This window comes from Dermacentor silvarum, chromosome 1 (assembly GCF_013339745.2).
Source record: "Dermacentor silvarum isolate Dsil-2018 chromosome 1, BIME_Dsil_1.4, whole genome shotgun sequence".
Lineage (NCBI taxonomy): Eukaryota > Metazoa > Arthropoda > Arachnida > Ixodida > Ixodidae > Dermacentor > Dermacentor silvarum.
The window spans coordinates 19,744,326-19,760,415 of NC_051154.1; positions in this window are offsets into that span (position 1 = coordinate 19,744,326).

Below are 16,090 nucleotides of genomic sequence, written 5' to 3' on the forward strand. Positions count from 1 at the left end.
GACGTTATTAGGGATAACTTCGGTACGAGAAAAAGCGTAGTTCAGACAACAGATCCAGCAACAGCAGAGAGGCCTGAGGGATCAAAATTTAGCATAGAAAGCCTTTATTGGAAAAAGGCAGCAGAAAATGTTCCTAACAACACGGCAGCAGGACCCGATGAAAGTCCCAATACAGCTAATCAAAAAACCTCGTTCCAAAAAGCAAGGCACTGCTGACTAATTAATGCCATAGAGCAAGTGATTAGAACAAAGAAAATTCCCGCTGGATGGCGTGAAAGCAAGATGAATCCCATCTACAAAGGCAAAGGAGATAAGGATAACACGAGCTCGCGTACAGGCCAGTTACAGTAACGTCGGTGATATATAGAATGGCAATGCAAGCCATAAAATTAGAACTGTCGAAGTGGGTGGAAAAAACGATGTATTGGGGGAGCTACAGAATGGGTTCAGGCCAGGCAGACGCTTAGAGGATATGTTTGTACTAACTCAGTGCATAGAGATTTCAGTAGCTCAGAAAAGACCTTTATCGATAGCATTTCTAGATATTAAAGGAGCTTATGACAACGTAGACAGGGAATTGTTATGGGATATTCTTCAGCACGAAGGCATATATGACGATTCCGTGAGCTATTGAGGGAGATATATAGAGACAACCAAGTACAAGTGGTATGGGAAGGTCGAAAAGGTAATGAAATGGTGGGAATTCACCAAGGATTGAAGCAAAGATGCCCACTGTCACCATTGTTGTTCACGCTTTACGTTAAGGGTATAGAAAGGCGACTGGAAAACAGCGAATTAGGTTTTGATTTATCCTACATGCGTAATGGACAAATGGTGCAACAGAAGGTCCCTGGACTGATGTACGCAGACGACATTGTGCTACTAGCGGACAATAAAAAAGATTTACCTTCTAATCATAGGTTAGCACGAAGAATTTTTCCTCCTCCTCCTCACCCAAAGCTCAAAAAAGCACAGGCAGTCACTTACAGAAAGTTGCACACTAGAACATATACATCACACCAACAACACTAAGCAGGATCAATCCTAACCTTCCTACTGAAAGCCCACACTGCGGCCACGAATACAACTATACTTCGAACACATGCTCTGGCTGTGCCCTGCCAACGCGGGCACGGACTTTCCTGGCCAGTACTCCTGGGATTCAGCGCTCAGAAGCACAGAGCTCATCGCTCAGCTCAAGGCTGTCCAGAGGGCCCGGGCCGTCGCCGAAGGAATCTGTCTACCGGCCCCGACCTGGGTGGAGCCACCGCAATGATTGGCGGGGCCTCCGGCCCGCTTTAATTCTTTCTCCTCAGGACCTAAATAAAGTCAGTACTCACTCATTTGTGCACTAGCGTGTACAAGCGAGACTCTTTAAGCACTCGCACAAAGCTTCGCTGTATGTAGGATTCCAACTCGTTGGATCTGCTGCATTTTTTTCTTGTACAAGGTGTTTCAGCAGTACACAAGAGACCATGATCTCTTTCACTTTTTTTTTTTTCGCCCGTTCTAACTACTGATAAGGGATCGTGATGTGGTCTCTATAGCCACTAAACTTTTGACAGTGGCGCAAAAGCCACTGCGAGAACTTTTACCATGCGAAGTGGCAAAAAAAGTTCGATTTCACAGAGACACTGTAGCCATGTTTGCAGAAGCAGGTTCTTGTACTGGGACGAAGCTTCATCAGAGAAGTAGTGTAGTTTTTGAATTCCGGGAAACTATTTGCACATCTTGGGGAATTTCGCTTGGAATATTGACACGGATTCTGTGGCGTACGTGTTCTATTCTATGCAGCATGTAATGATGATACATAATTTAACAGAGTTGCAATCGTGGCTTGCATATGAACGGAAGTAGGCGACTATTGGTTCATCCTGCGTCCTGAAGAATGAAGCAATAATTTTCTGCAAAATTCATAGTGACAATGGTCTCATCTTTCTTAATAATAATTTTTAGCTTCCGCAGCTATTTTGCTTGTTGTTGGCATATAATAGGATAAACTTTCAAATCCCGACTGACTTCCTATTCATCGGCACATGAGTTGGAGGCGGCTATAAATAAACGAAGGCACGGCAATCTCAAGCATTTCTGCAACGCTCCCTGGAAAAAAACGCGGTCAGCAAACATAATTTCTTCCTCCATGCCAAGGCGTATATTGCAGTAAACAGTCACTGCTGGCCAACGGCGCCGTATGGAAGTTTAGGACCAAACTTTTAGAAAAAGAAAAAAATATCGCGTCAAACAAAAACTATTCCGATTAAGCTTTCTGAAACAAACTGTTAGGTTTCCTTCTATAAAAATACGCAACCTTTCATAATTTTAGCTGTGGCCATCTGAATACGGAATTCAGCTAAAAATGTGACAAAAAATGCAATTTTTGCAAATTCGAGATAATTTTTGTCCGACATTTATTTTAGCCAATTATTTGGACACAAGAATGCCAAGAATAGTTAACACAACTCTGAATAAATCTACAGTTCTTTTTCATACGATATTGCAAGGATGCCCCAAATGGGCCTGTCTGCCCGCATTATAAATACATAAAAAATAAACTTAGGGCCTACAAGAAAAAGTGCATAGTAAATCACAATCTGTCTAAGTTAATCAGACGAAATTTACGAAATGTCTATATTAAAAAAAAGAAGTCTGTAAGGTTCCAGTTTCCGGCTGGTGCGTTTAACCTGCACGTGGTCACTGCGATTTGTCGTACAAGCAATCCCCCCCCCCCCCCCCTCCCCAATTCAGGTATTCTACCTGAGCAGGCCGAATTGCGCCATATGCTGCATGCGATTTTAGAGATCTGTTCTATCGAAAAAGAAATCACACACTGTATATGACAGTATATCTTGCGTAACAAGTGGCAGAGTTCACTGGCGACAAACCTCGCATTGATTCGACGGGCGCAAGCTCGCTAGCAGACAACGCTCACGACGACGCCATGACAATAGCAATGTATCGTGATACTACAGGGCCTTGGAAACGTGCATAGGAAAGTGTAAACTCATAGGTTTAATATAAAACCACTCGTAAAAGCTTATGGGCTTGATCAGAACATCTCACCACACAGGAAAAAGTGCGCTGAACGTGTGCTATCAAGTGCACACAAATAGACATTTCGCTCGCAGCGCCCTTAACACTTTTCTACAACCACTGTCTCAGAGAGCAAAGGTAGCGAGAGCACATAGCACCGTCCTCGAACAACCAGCAAAATTGGATTTAACCGTTCTTTCTGCGCAGGCTCTTTGTTTGTACTGTGACAGGAGACGTGACAGCAAGCGCCGCGAGTATCACAGCATATCCGTGACTGTGGTTGCGAGAGGGAAATGTGCCGACTTTCGGTCCTAAATTTGTCTTCGCCTAGGTACTACGGGGAAGAACGTTGTTAGCTCTGTTCGTCCCTAGCCGAGATGGCAGGCTGGCAGCACAGAAACGACACAATGCGTGGCTGATTAAATTCTGATCGTCGCAGGGGGTTATGTTTGGGAGTTAGGTGTCTTCTCGGATGACTTTAATGGCAAAGCATTACATCGTGCCGATGCATTGTTCATTAGTGCCGTTGTGCATACCGCACACTTCAGGAGAATTGCGGGAACGGGAACAGTTTATGATTGCAACTGTTTGTACTTTGTATGTGTATGTGAAAATAAGAAAATTGAACGTCGCTGTGCACTTTAGGAGCCGTAGATCATTGTGACAGCTGTACAGCAACATTGACAAAGCATTACGCCGTGCCGATGTTTACAAAAAAGCTTCGATGAATTGGAACACATTTCGTATCCTGTATTTGTTAAAGTAAGAAAAATGAATGTCGTTATGCAATATTTCATAGACTTATATAGACCCTTGTGAAAGCTGTACAGGAACACTGATAGACTACGTGGTACAGATCCGTAGTTATTCTGGTGCGCTTGTATATAATTAAGAAACGCGTACCTGATTCCCGCTACGATCTTGTATACGGGGCGTACGTGCTAGGTTGGCGAAACAATTAAGCGCTGAAATCACTACAGTCACGTCCTAAATATCTCTGAAGGCCTGCCAGCACATTTATTAGGCGTCTCTTTGTTTGTACTGTGACAGGAGACGTGACAGCAAGCGCCGCGAGTATCACAGCATATCCGTGACTGTGGCCCTTTTACACTCTTGGTATGCTTCACCGCAATACAGTGCGTATGTTTGACCGCGTAGCACCGCCGCATTGCGGCGAAGCTGGCATTATGCAGCGCCTCGAGCCTTCTTCTGAGTGACTGCGCATAGAAAAGGCATACACGAACAAGAGCTTTTCGTCGATTTTTGCACCTCTTTATTGAATGAAAAGGATAACGTACCCCTGTGTCCGTTAGTTAAAAGATCGATACAGACGCTGGGCACTTACTTGCAGTGTGTAAAAAATGGAAAACTTTATTTATGCAGGTGTCCATGCTACTAGCTGTTAAGAAACTGCAATTCAGTGGTGACCCTGTGGAGCTGGATCCGGCCTTATGGAAACACAGCCGGCTCATCAGTCACAAAGTAGGAGCTGAAGATAGCACTGTAATGCTGATATTACACCTCATTGTATAGTGCTTAATTTGTGGTTAGCTAGTGACAGAGGCATTGAACTAAACATTGAGACTGTCTTAATCGCGGCGCTTATGTGGCGAATAGGAGAGCAGAAGGTGAGAACAATGTTTCGAGATGAGCAGGTGTGGGACTCCTGCGTCAATTGCGCTATTTTAAAACAAACACAAATTCCTGCGCCAAACTGCGCCAAGTACAGAAAATTGGCCGAAATTGCGCCACGCTGTGCCAAAACGGCTTCGGCATGTGTGCTCCGGCAGTGGCCGTGAACAGCGAGCGGATTCGTTCTCCGAAAAAGAATGCAGCCGTTAACATTCCACACACTGTCAGCTGTTGTCGCTGCTGTCGGAATGGCTGCAGGGCGGTTGTATTATTGCGATAGCAATTGTATGGACACCTCACACCAGCAACATGTTTGTTTGTGCGTGCTGACACCATATTTGATAATTTAGTTAGTAAGCGAATGTTTCCAAGTTTATACGGCTGATAAACCCAATATCCTTCGTATAGCTGTCTAGTAATTTGCTATCGCAATCGATGCTTCACCTTTCGGGCGAAACTGCGATTTTCTTTAAAGTGTACTAGAATACGGTTGAGTGGTCTCAGTGGCGCGGCGCCCCCTAGCTGACGCGCAAAACAACGAAAAGTAGGCTGGCGAACTATAGATGCCATGGAAGCGCGCGCTGCGGCGGGTTCAGCGGGCGGGAGTCTGTCTCCAGGGCCGGAGACAGACTCCCAAAGTATTCCAATCTGTTTTTATGCCCATGTGGACTAGGCCTCATCCTTTTTGACCTATCAGGAAGGGCTAATGGCGGATTCGGAATAAAATCAGATTGGTGTGCAGTTTTACGTTATACCAGCCCAGGGTCGATTGCGGCTCCCTGGGTCTACAGGTGACATTTGGTGACCCAGAAATTATGTTACCGCGTCGATTGGATCGCATAATTTGAGAACATTTTCCGCTATCATCATAAGCATCGGAGCGGGAATGCACAGGGTGTCCCAACTATCATGCGCCAAGATTTAAAAATATGCAAATGCCACAGAGCTGGACAGAACCAAGGTAATGTGGTTTGCCGTCGCTTGGAGATACTCAGATTATATTTTGCATTCCGCCTATGATTACTTAATAATAATTAGTCTTAATGAATTAATCAACTTCTCAAATACTATAATTAGGTGAAAAGTGTCAATGAGAAAATTGTAGAGCAACATGAAAACTTCGATACAGCTTTCTGTTGCTCAATTCGTGCTACATAAAAGTGTTTCCGAGCATAAAAGAAGCCCGCGAATACACGCAAAGTGCCTCGAGCGGCCAGTCACGCGTCAATCTTGCGTGTATTCGCGGTAGGGTGTGCGAATATCAAAGTTTTCGAATACGAATACTTAGCTTCGAATATCGAATCGAATATCGATATGCACGTGCATTTACTAGCAATTTAGTTAAATTGTTATGTTGGAACATTGCAATTACATTGTCAATGTTAAAAACTAGACTAGTAAGCCGTTATTCTAAAACATTGTGTATTTGGCTCATGAAAACTTGGAAAATTTAGTAATTTCGACTAGCTGTCCTCGCCAGCCTGTCTGTGCCTTATTATACCGCATCAAATGCCCGTAAACTCGGAGGCATTTGACCCTGTGCCAGTCGTCACACATCGCACTTATCAATAAGCTCAGAATTGGGGGTGGCACTGAAAAAAAAAAAAAAAAAGCGCACCCTCGCGATCCGCAAACCCGCCGTGCCCCTTGCTACCGAGAGGGTGGATTTCCCTCAAGTTTAGACGTTTAATGACTAAGTGTGCTTTACAAGCGAAATTTCGCTAGCAGCACGAAATTATCACAAAATTCAGCACAAAATCGCCGCCATATTCTTAAATTAGATAGAAAAAAATACGAAGAACCGTGTTTTCTCCCGCAGAGCCAGCAATATACATTCGATTCGATGTTTGGAATCGAATACGAAGATTAAATATAAAATATTCGATAATGCTCGTACTTTTTGAATATTCGCACATCCCTAATTCGCGGGCTTCTTTCACGCTCGGAAAATGTTTTATGTAGCACGTATCGAGCAAAAGAAAGCGGTATCGGGAGTTTTTCATGTTTCTCTACAATTTCCTCACTGACAATTTTCATCCAATTTTTTGAGAAGTTGATTAATTAGGACTAATTATGTAACTAGGCGGAAAACAAAAAATAATCTGAGTCTCTACGTGGCATTTGCATATTTTAATATCTTGGTGCATGATAGCTGGGACACCCTGTATAGTTCGATCGCAGTTCCACCGATGTTTTCGGCTTTACAGAAAAGCATGCGCCATGCCGCCGCTCGACCCACTCTTCGCTATAGCTACAAAGCGCGCTTCTACTACGCAATTCCTGTTGGTTTATTGTGTGTTTCGTCGTGGTTTCGAAGTGCGCTTCCATATTCCATTATTCCACCAACATTCAAATTGGCCTGTTCCAAGATCCTCCAAAATGCAATTTCGTCTGCTACAATGTAACTGCTCCAAAACGCAATTTTGCTTGCTCGAAACATTGCTCCAAAATGACTCCCTGGATGGGGCAGGACTGACTTCATTTATGTAGTGAAATCGTGTGTATTATTTGTGTAACGTCATTGCACTCACTTTCTTGTCTAACATTTACTGCAGCTTCTGTCGGTGCCAGTGCTTTTTTTTTTTTTTTTTTTTTACTGACTGGAAACAACCTTTGACTTATCAAATAAAGTTGCCATTTTGTATTTATTACAGGTTTTCCTCTGGTCTTTTAGTCTTTTCTGAATCTGGAAGATCTGATTGAATGTATGTGTATCAGCGTTTGTCCTCCATCAGATTTAATGGTACATTTCACCTCAAGATAGCCGACACACTTCCAAAACCACAGGATACTACACGTAGTTCAGTGCAACCGAGCACTGCAAATTCAACTATTTTTATGAAACACCTTGCTCTTGCTGCTCACAAGGCTAGAACAATTAGTGATTGAGTCGTCCACTTGTGGAGCATTTTTTTTTTTTTTTTTGGCACATGCTGTACAGTGTCAAGGCTGTGCAAACAGTTGCAGAAAGCACAACCTCTTGTTAAGTCTCAACCTGGAAAAGCGCCTTCCTTGGACATTTGGAACGAGTTAGCCCATTCATCAGCGCTCGCACCGACAGCGACCGGGCGTGTCTTACTGTGACGCGTTAACAAAGGAGCTCGCGTCGAGGCAACCACAACTACCGCCATCCGTGGATATGGTAATTACCGTGAAGATCACACTATGTAATCCTGATCCTGACAAGAGGGCCGTCACGCAGAGCCCGCTAATTGATGAAAGGGGCCATCGTAACCTAAAACCGTGGGAACAGCTTCGAGCTCAGTTTCCCAGGTGGCCACGCAAATTAAAGAATGCGGGGGCGGGGGTACTACATTGGAGGCGGGCCCGGCGGAACGGTGCGTCAACATGGGAGGGATGTTGCGACCGATTCAACGATTGTGAGTGGCCGAGCTACCATCATGGGATTCCCCAGTCCAGTCTCCGAGGGAAGACGACGGTATTAAAAGCGGGGACCTGTGGTGCAGTGAAGGTGGTTCTGACGTGTCCTGATGTGAACTCAAGACGTTTAATATGTTCCTGATGGAGTGGGCTTCCGTACCAGGGGCCAGTGTAAATAATGTAAATTAAACACTTTTTCCTTCATTCCTACTACCGGACGTACTCACCAATGGGCTTGGTGGATTCCTGGCCCAAACGCCACCCCGAGCCGCAGCACTGTTGCCTGGCATGCATGACCATGTCTCCACCATTTTTTTTCTCCGTGCTCCGCCACCACACCCTCCTTTATTTGTCCTGTTTTTTTATTTATTTTTATTTTATTTTTGTTCATGTGAGCTTGCCATTGCTATTTCCTGTGCTTTTTGGTAGAGGTGCTATGACTTGGTAGAGGTGCTGAAGACAATTTAATTACAGGGTATTGAATCTCGAGCATATCAAAATTAAGGGAATTCTTTTTCCCTTCTCCCTTCCCTTCCCAAAAAATTATTTTTTTGTGGGAAGGCCTCTAACCTTGTGTGATGAAATTTCATTTTGGTGACAAATAACTGATCATACTTGACAAGTTGTTTCCAATAACTACATTTTTTGTACGTCGAAAGTTCACAAGGTTGCCAAGTTCCAAAGTGCACACATGCCTCAAAGAACTTCACAGCTCTATATATAGGTATTGTTTCATACTTTCGCCACTTAATTCCGACCTTTATGTCCACTGTTCATCTGTTGACCTGGCTGCTTTTTTTTTTTTTGGCAATACCAAAGTTACGACTTAGTACTCAGCATGAAATAATTCTTTAAAACCATTGGGCTGTCCACTTGCCTCATCATGCCACTGTGTCCTTTTGATCTGACTTCTCTATTGGAAGTACACTGTTCACCCAGTACAAATTTAGATATGACGAGGACATAACACACATGCCACGCAAAGTTGAAAGTTCAGTTAAATTCTTGATCAAAACAACTGCTTCCACCTCCAACTTATTTCCACACTTAGTCTGTTCAAGGCCTCACCAAAGACTGTAGTTGTTAACATGTCCTATGGAAAATGTTCGCTGTCAGATGACCTGAACTGATCGCACCGTGGTTTTAAACATCGTTAAAAGAGATGACCCTACAATTTCTGCGCTCGACACATCCACGAAATCTGTTGTGGCTTCACCCGCCTCAACTGCGTCTCCTACAGCGCCACATCCGGTTTGTGGCTCTTCTGCAAAAGCCATTGCGCGCCGTTGCGTCTGAATGAACCTCCGGCTGCCGAAGTTATCGGCAGCGATCGGCAGCTCCCGCAGCCCAACCGCTACCGACATGATCATCATCAGAAAACAGCTGCAGCCTCGAACAGTAGCGCTGGACTCTCGCCAAGCCCACGGTGTAAGATATATGTATACTCTTTAGGTGAGGACACTCGCCAGACTCGATCGACCAGATAAAGTAGCAAAGGCGCGCGCCGATCGGCCCGGTGACGGCAGCGGATACCTATCGGCAGTACGACGCAACTTCAACACAGAAAGCTTTTTATTGGTTTAATCTCCCGTTGTTATAGCAACCGGCGGTTCGCGGGAAATTCGAAGTGATTGAGTGACGCACGAAAGTAGGTCATGGGGGAGAGGGCATGCGCGCGTTCCATGTCGGCGCACGCTCTCGCCTGCGTCCTAACTGAAGTTGCGTCGTTCCGCCTATAGGTATCCGCTGCCGTCACCGCCCCGATAGACGCGCGCCCTTGCTACTTTATCTGGTCGATCGCGTCTAGCAAGCAAGCCAAGAAGTGTACCCACCTAAAGAGTATATATCTTACACCGTGGCCAAGCCTCAGCAAGTGCCCCCACCCCCCACCCGAAAAAAATTCCTGGCTACGGGCCTGGACGTTTCGTAAATGTCAGTTTGACGTTGCACTGGGTCGCAATCGCTTAGATTTTCCGCCATAATTTGTGGTACGACGAGCCGCGCGAATTATGCTAATGAGCAGCCATGTGCAATATAGGGTTCTAGCCGCATGCGTATCGCTGTATTTTCCCCGTCGTTAGGGGTAATAAAAATCTTTTGTTCATAAGGCGTGCTCATAGCATTTGCATCGCTCTGGAGTGCGCTGGAAAGAAAAAAAAATACAGAAATGCGCAACGCGTGCGTCCACGTGACACGGATTGGCCAATGCGGGGGCGGAGGAGGCGGGGGCTACAGGAGGCGGCGAGAAGGAAACGCCGGGATGAGCGCGGTGGCGGCAAGATCTAATAATGGCGCTACTTTTGGAAGATGGAGGGGCTTTATAGGAGCGCGGCGCGAGTAAACATCGAAGCGAACAAGAGACGGCAGCGCCGCCGCTTGCGTTGCGCAAGCAGCGGGACCTGTGGCGATTCGAATTTGGTGTCGCAAGGGAAGAGACCATGGCGTCTAAACCCACGGCTCCTTAAAGACAGGTAGGCAACCGCAGAGGTGTCATTCATTCTATTTCGCTGGATCCACAACAGAAAAAACCTAGAAGGGGGCCCTTCAGTATAGCCATAACACTATATTGACGGGTACCTTAAACCTCTGTATAACTACGGGTTTCCTCTGGTTTCATGGCGTCACCGAAGAGCGTCGCGTTCGTGATTGAGGGGACCCGAGTTCGAATGGGGTTGTGCAATTGATTTTTTTTGTTGCGATAGCAAATATATGGACACTTCAAGCGGATTTCTGTCGGCGTCGTCGTCGTCGCCGCCGTGAGGTTCCGTATTAAGTCCAAGGGCGATAAAATCGTCGCCGCGCGCCGTATGTGCGAGTGAAAGCGCGCGGGGGACGCGCGCTTTCACGGAGAGCGAACACACGGCGGAGAGCAAACGCGAGTACACCGCCATAGGGCGTATATGGCAAAGGTTGGCACGTTCTTCATGAACACGTCACCAACGCCGCGCGCGTTCGGTGCGAACGCGGGCAAAACGTCGCCGCCGTCGACAACAGTTCTGCGCGTTGCCAAGCATCAATTGCGATAGCAAATTAGTAGCGAGCTATACGGAGTAAAGATAGTAGTTTTATCGGCTGTATAAACTTTCGCACATGCGCTTACAACTGAATTAACAAGTATGGTGTCAGCGCGTACACGCAAACATGAATAGATCACACTCGATGACCGCACACCAGTGGCGCACCGACGGGGGGGGGGGGATTCGGGGGTTGGACCCCCCCCCCCCCCTGAGGCCGACTTAACCCCCCCTTTTGTTTAACCCCTTTTCTTTCCTTACGCATTTGAGTACTACAACTAAGATGTAAGACGCGCAATCGTCTGCACACTCGCAAAAAGCGCATTTTTTTTTTACAATTTCCCGTGAAGAAATCGAAATTAGTGCTGTTTAGATGGTATTGGCAAACTGTCAACCCCCCCCCCCCCCCCCTGGCAGAGATCCTGGGTGCGCTATTGCCGCACACAACCGCTGTCAAAACGCTGGCGTGAGCAAGCGGGCAAGCAGCAGCGAGCGAAGGTTCATGCGGTCTATCGCTTCAACGAAAACTGAGCGGCGAAAGCACAGCACATACAAAGGTAGCTTTGTAGCAATAGCTACTATTGGGTGGATGTCTCATTTTCCATTTAAAAGGTAGGAGCCGTGGCGGCAAGATCTAATAATGGCGCTACTTTTGGAAGATGGAGGGGCTTTATAGGAGCGCGGCGCGAGTAAACATCGAAGCGAACAAGAGACGGCAGCGCCGCCGCTTGCGTTGCGCAAGCAGCGGGACCTGTGGCGATTCGAATTTGGTGTCGCAAGGGAAGAGACCACGGCGTCTAAACCCACGGCTCCTTAAAGACAGGTAGGCAACCGCAGAGGTGTCATTCATTCTATTTCGCTGGATCCACAACAGAAAAAACCTAGAAGGGGGCCCTTCAGTCTAGCCATAACACTATATTGACGGGTACCTTAAACCTCCGTATAACTACGGGTTTCCTCTGGTTTCATGGCGTCACCGAAGAGCGTCGCGTTCGTGATTGAGGGGACCCGAGTTCGAATGGGGTTGTGCAATTGATTTTTTTTGTTGCGATAGCAAATATATGGACACTTCAAGCGGATTTCTGTCGGCGTCGTCGTCGTCGCCGCCGTGAGGTTCCGTATTAAGTCCAAGGGCGATAAAATCGTCGCCGCGCGCCGTATGTGCGAGTGAAAGCGCGCGGGGGACGCGCGCTTTCACGGAGAGCGAACACACGGCGGAGAGCAAACGCGAGTACACCGCCATAGGGCGTATATGGCAAAGGTTGGCACGTTCTTCATGAACACGTCACCAACGCCGCGCGCGTTCGGTGCGAACGCGGGCAAAACGTCGCCGCCGTCGACAACAGTTCTGCGCGTTGCCAAGCATCAATTGCGATAGCAAATTAGTAGCGAGCTATACGGAGTAAGGATAGTAGTTTTATCGGCTGTATAAACTTTCGCACATTCGCTTACAACTGAATTAACAAGTATGGTGTCAGCGCGTACACGCAAACATGAATAGATCACACTCGATGACCGCACACCAGTGGCGCACCGACGGGGGGGGATTCGGGGGTTGGACCCCCCCCCCCCCCTGAGGCCGACTTAACCCCCCCTTTTGTTTAACCCCTTTTCTTTCCTTACGCATTTGAGTACTACAACTAAGATGTAAGACGCGCAATCGTCTGCACACTCGCAAAAAGCGCATTTTTTTTACAATTTCCCGTGAAGAAATCGAAATTAGTGCTGTTTAGATGGTATTGGCAAACTGTCAACCCCCCCCCCCCCCCCCTGGCAGAGATCCTGGGTGCGCTATTGCCGCACACAACCGCTGTCAAAACGCTGGCGTGAGCAAGCGGGCAAGCAGCAGCGAGCGAAGGTTCATGCGGTCTATCGCTTCAACGAAAACTGAGCGGCGAAAGCACAGCACATACAAAGGTAGCTTTGTAGCAATAGCTACTATTGGGTGGATGTCTCATTTTTCATTTAAAAGGTAGGAGCCGTGTTGCAGATCGCTTTCAAGATACAGCGTGCGCGACCGCGCGTCGCCGCGCAAAGTAAAAGTACGCAGTTAATTGCTCGCAGAGCAAAAGCCGCACTCCCTCCCTCCCGCACTGCCTTCCCGCTTTGCTCCATTCGCGTGGGTGATGGAGTCGCCAGTTCCCCTTGCGCCCGGTCGCAAGATACGCATTTGGTGCCGCAGCTAAACATCGAGGTGTCGGTCCCTTGCAGCGTTTGTTTAACCCCTTTCGGCGATCTTCGCACGTGGTCCGTCTGAAACACTATCCCCGTCGGCGCTCCACGCAGGTGGTGCGTCTTACATGAGGCTTCCCGCGGTCGTCGCTCGGTATTGACGCGTTCGTCGCGGCGGAAGGAAATGCCCAGACATTGCTGTTCTAACAGCATTGTCGGTCGTGACACGCCGTCGCACACGTTTCCTAGAGACGAGAAGGTGCGTTAACTTTGGATACCTGCCTATTAGAGAGCTTTGGCTTGTCTGCGGTAATCGGGTAAACGCGGGCGTTGGGGCGTTCGGACGGAACCGTAAACGTGAGCGGCCTGTATGGTGCTGCCACCTGGTGGCGCAGAGCTCAAACAGACAAAAACAGCTAATATTGCAGTAACCAAGTGTATTCTACTTCGCTGCTGGTGTAAATCTTCGGCAGCAACACGATTACGACACTGCCGAAAATTTACACCAGGAAATGACCAATCATTCTTGCATAAGTGTCTGGTGCAGAGCGAAATCTTCGCGCTACGGTTCGCGAAAATCTGACCGGCACTTCCACGGCCGCCTGCTCTTCTTTGTCGCTTGACGCGGAAGGATCGTAACCGTAAGCGGTAATATTTCTTGCCAAGTTGGAATGGTCCTCGTCTTCAGACGTGTACTCATCGCTGGTAGACGAACCAGAACTCGAATCCATGCTCGCGATGACGGCGTCGGCGCGCTTCGAATGACCGCGGCCGGCCGGCTGGCTAACCGACGAGGGTGTCGTGACGTCACGCCTTCCAACTCCCGCGGGTCGGGCGGCGAGGCGCGCGCTCACAAAAACGCCAAAAATAAAGCCATCGTCTCAAAAATGAGCTAAGTGACTACTTCTTTTCGGTGTAATCACACACTGAAAATTCATTTTCAGCATTCTCGTAAAATTTGCAGATTTTGTGTCCGTATCCCTTTAACAGCTTCGCTGTAATAAAGAAGAACGATAAGACGACTGTTTACAGAGCACGTGCCCGCCAGAAAAAAAGGCAAAATTACTTTCAAAAAAGATTGCTAAAGTAAATAAATGGAGTCACAATGTTCGTTCCCAATTTTGTTCGTAGAAAATAAAATAAACCTTTGACCGGATAATGGCGGCCGTGCAGCCGCCATGCGTGTCGAGAATAGAGCCCTCAGACGCAACGGCACAATGGCTTTCGCAGAAGAGCCACAAACCGGATGCGGCGTTGTTGGAGACGCAGTTGAGGCCTAAGAATGTTCAGTTGTCGAATTGGCTATTGCCACTTCCTGCCGATCATACTGAACGCACTATACATCTATTTATATGCGTGAGTGACATGTAAAAATGTATGCAAAACTTAAGTTGATCAGACGCGGAACAGATGGCGGGCGGAGAAATTCACCGAACGCATTCAATTTCCAGATAGAAGGAGTTTCGTTTGCCACAGAAATAATGAGACGCGTGCGGTTAGGTTACCAGCAGAGGAGTAGCATTTGGTTCATGCGTATCCGACTCGCGTGCAGCGGTCCTTGGTTCGATTCCGGCGGAAACCGGGTACTTTTTTCTCATTTCCAGCGATAGCGGTTACGCGGCGGGGGCGGCGGCGGCATCATCGCGACCGGAAACGGCTATTGGAATGCGCCCATAACAGCTTACGCTGTGGAAAAAAAAAAAAAAAAACACTGAGTAGGGCAATGTGGCGCTTCTAACTAGTAAAAGTTGGTTGAAATCAGAATCGTGGCGTCCGACCACTCATTTGTGTAGCACTGACAATTGGGCGAGTTGGTACGGATGCATGGCTTCAGAACGGCGCAACAATTAAGGAAGACGAAAAGGCGAAAGAACACACGAACACAAGCGCCGGCGCTTGTATTCGTGTGATCTTTCGTCTTTTCGTCTTCCTTGTTGCGCCGTTCTGAAGCCATGCACTCATTTGTGTCGTACAGCTTCATCCTCGAGGCGCCAGCTACACGTTATTACGGTGGCTTTTAGCCACCGTAACGTTATGGTGGCTAGATCGGTAGGCGTACGGCCGCTCGTGGGTAGGTGTGCCGACCCAGCGTAGTTCCCCACTTCTCCGCATCATGACACAGAAGTGGTGCTGCGGACAGTATAACGGTAGAGTTACTGTATATTATACAGTAACTCTATATAACGGCTCAGCTGTGTGCAACGTGGGCAGCGCTGTGTAGACGAGCAGCGTGTTCGATAGTATCGCTGCCTCTGACTTTAGTTTTTATGTACGCGTTATAATACCTTTCTCAGCAGTGTAGGCCAAGCCAGAATGAGGAAATTGTTGTTGTCGTCTAGTTAGAAAAAACGAAATGCTTAAGTCAATTTGCTAGCTTGGCGATTGGTCACATTTATTGGTATAAACGCGGCGCTCCAGCCTATTGCATTAAAGACGTAGATGCATTTTTCCCATGCATAAAACTATACTGTAGTGGTTTTATATGGTATAAGGAAACGTGTCTACGCGATATTTAGCGGGTTCTAATGTTTCAATTTCGAGAAATCTAGCTATCGTGTTTTATTGCTTGGCATGGCAGCATTTATGCATGGCTTTACTGCCTTGACATGGCAGTATTTCGTCTAAGTCCACAAGGAGGGAGCCGACTTCTTCTGCAGATTTAATTAACAGTCGTTGCACCACCATTCCCTGGACAGAAACATTTGCTCTCACATATGTTCACACGATTCCAGGAGGATGACCTTAGTGAGCGCGATGCTGTTTCCGTTTTTCACGCTAACGGAAAACGCCGCAGCCGTTGTACCTTCCACTGAATGCCGTGTCCAGCGGCCGCGAGGCAGAACACACGAGCCGACGATCTC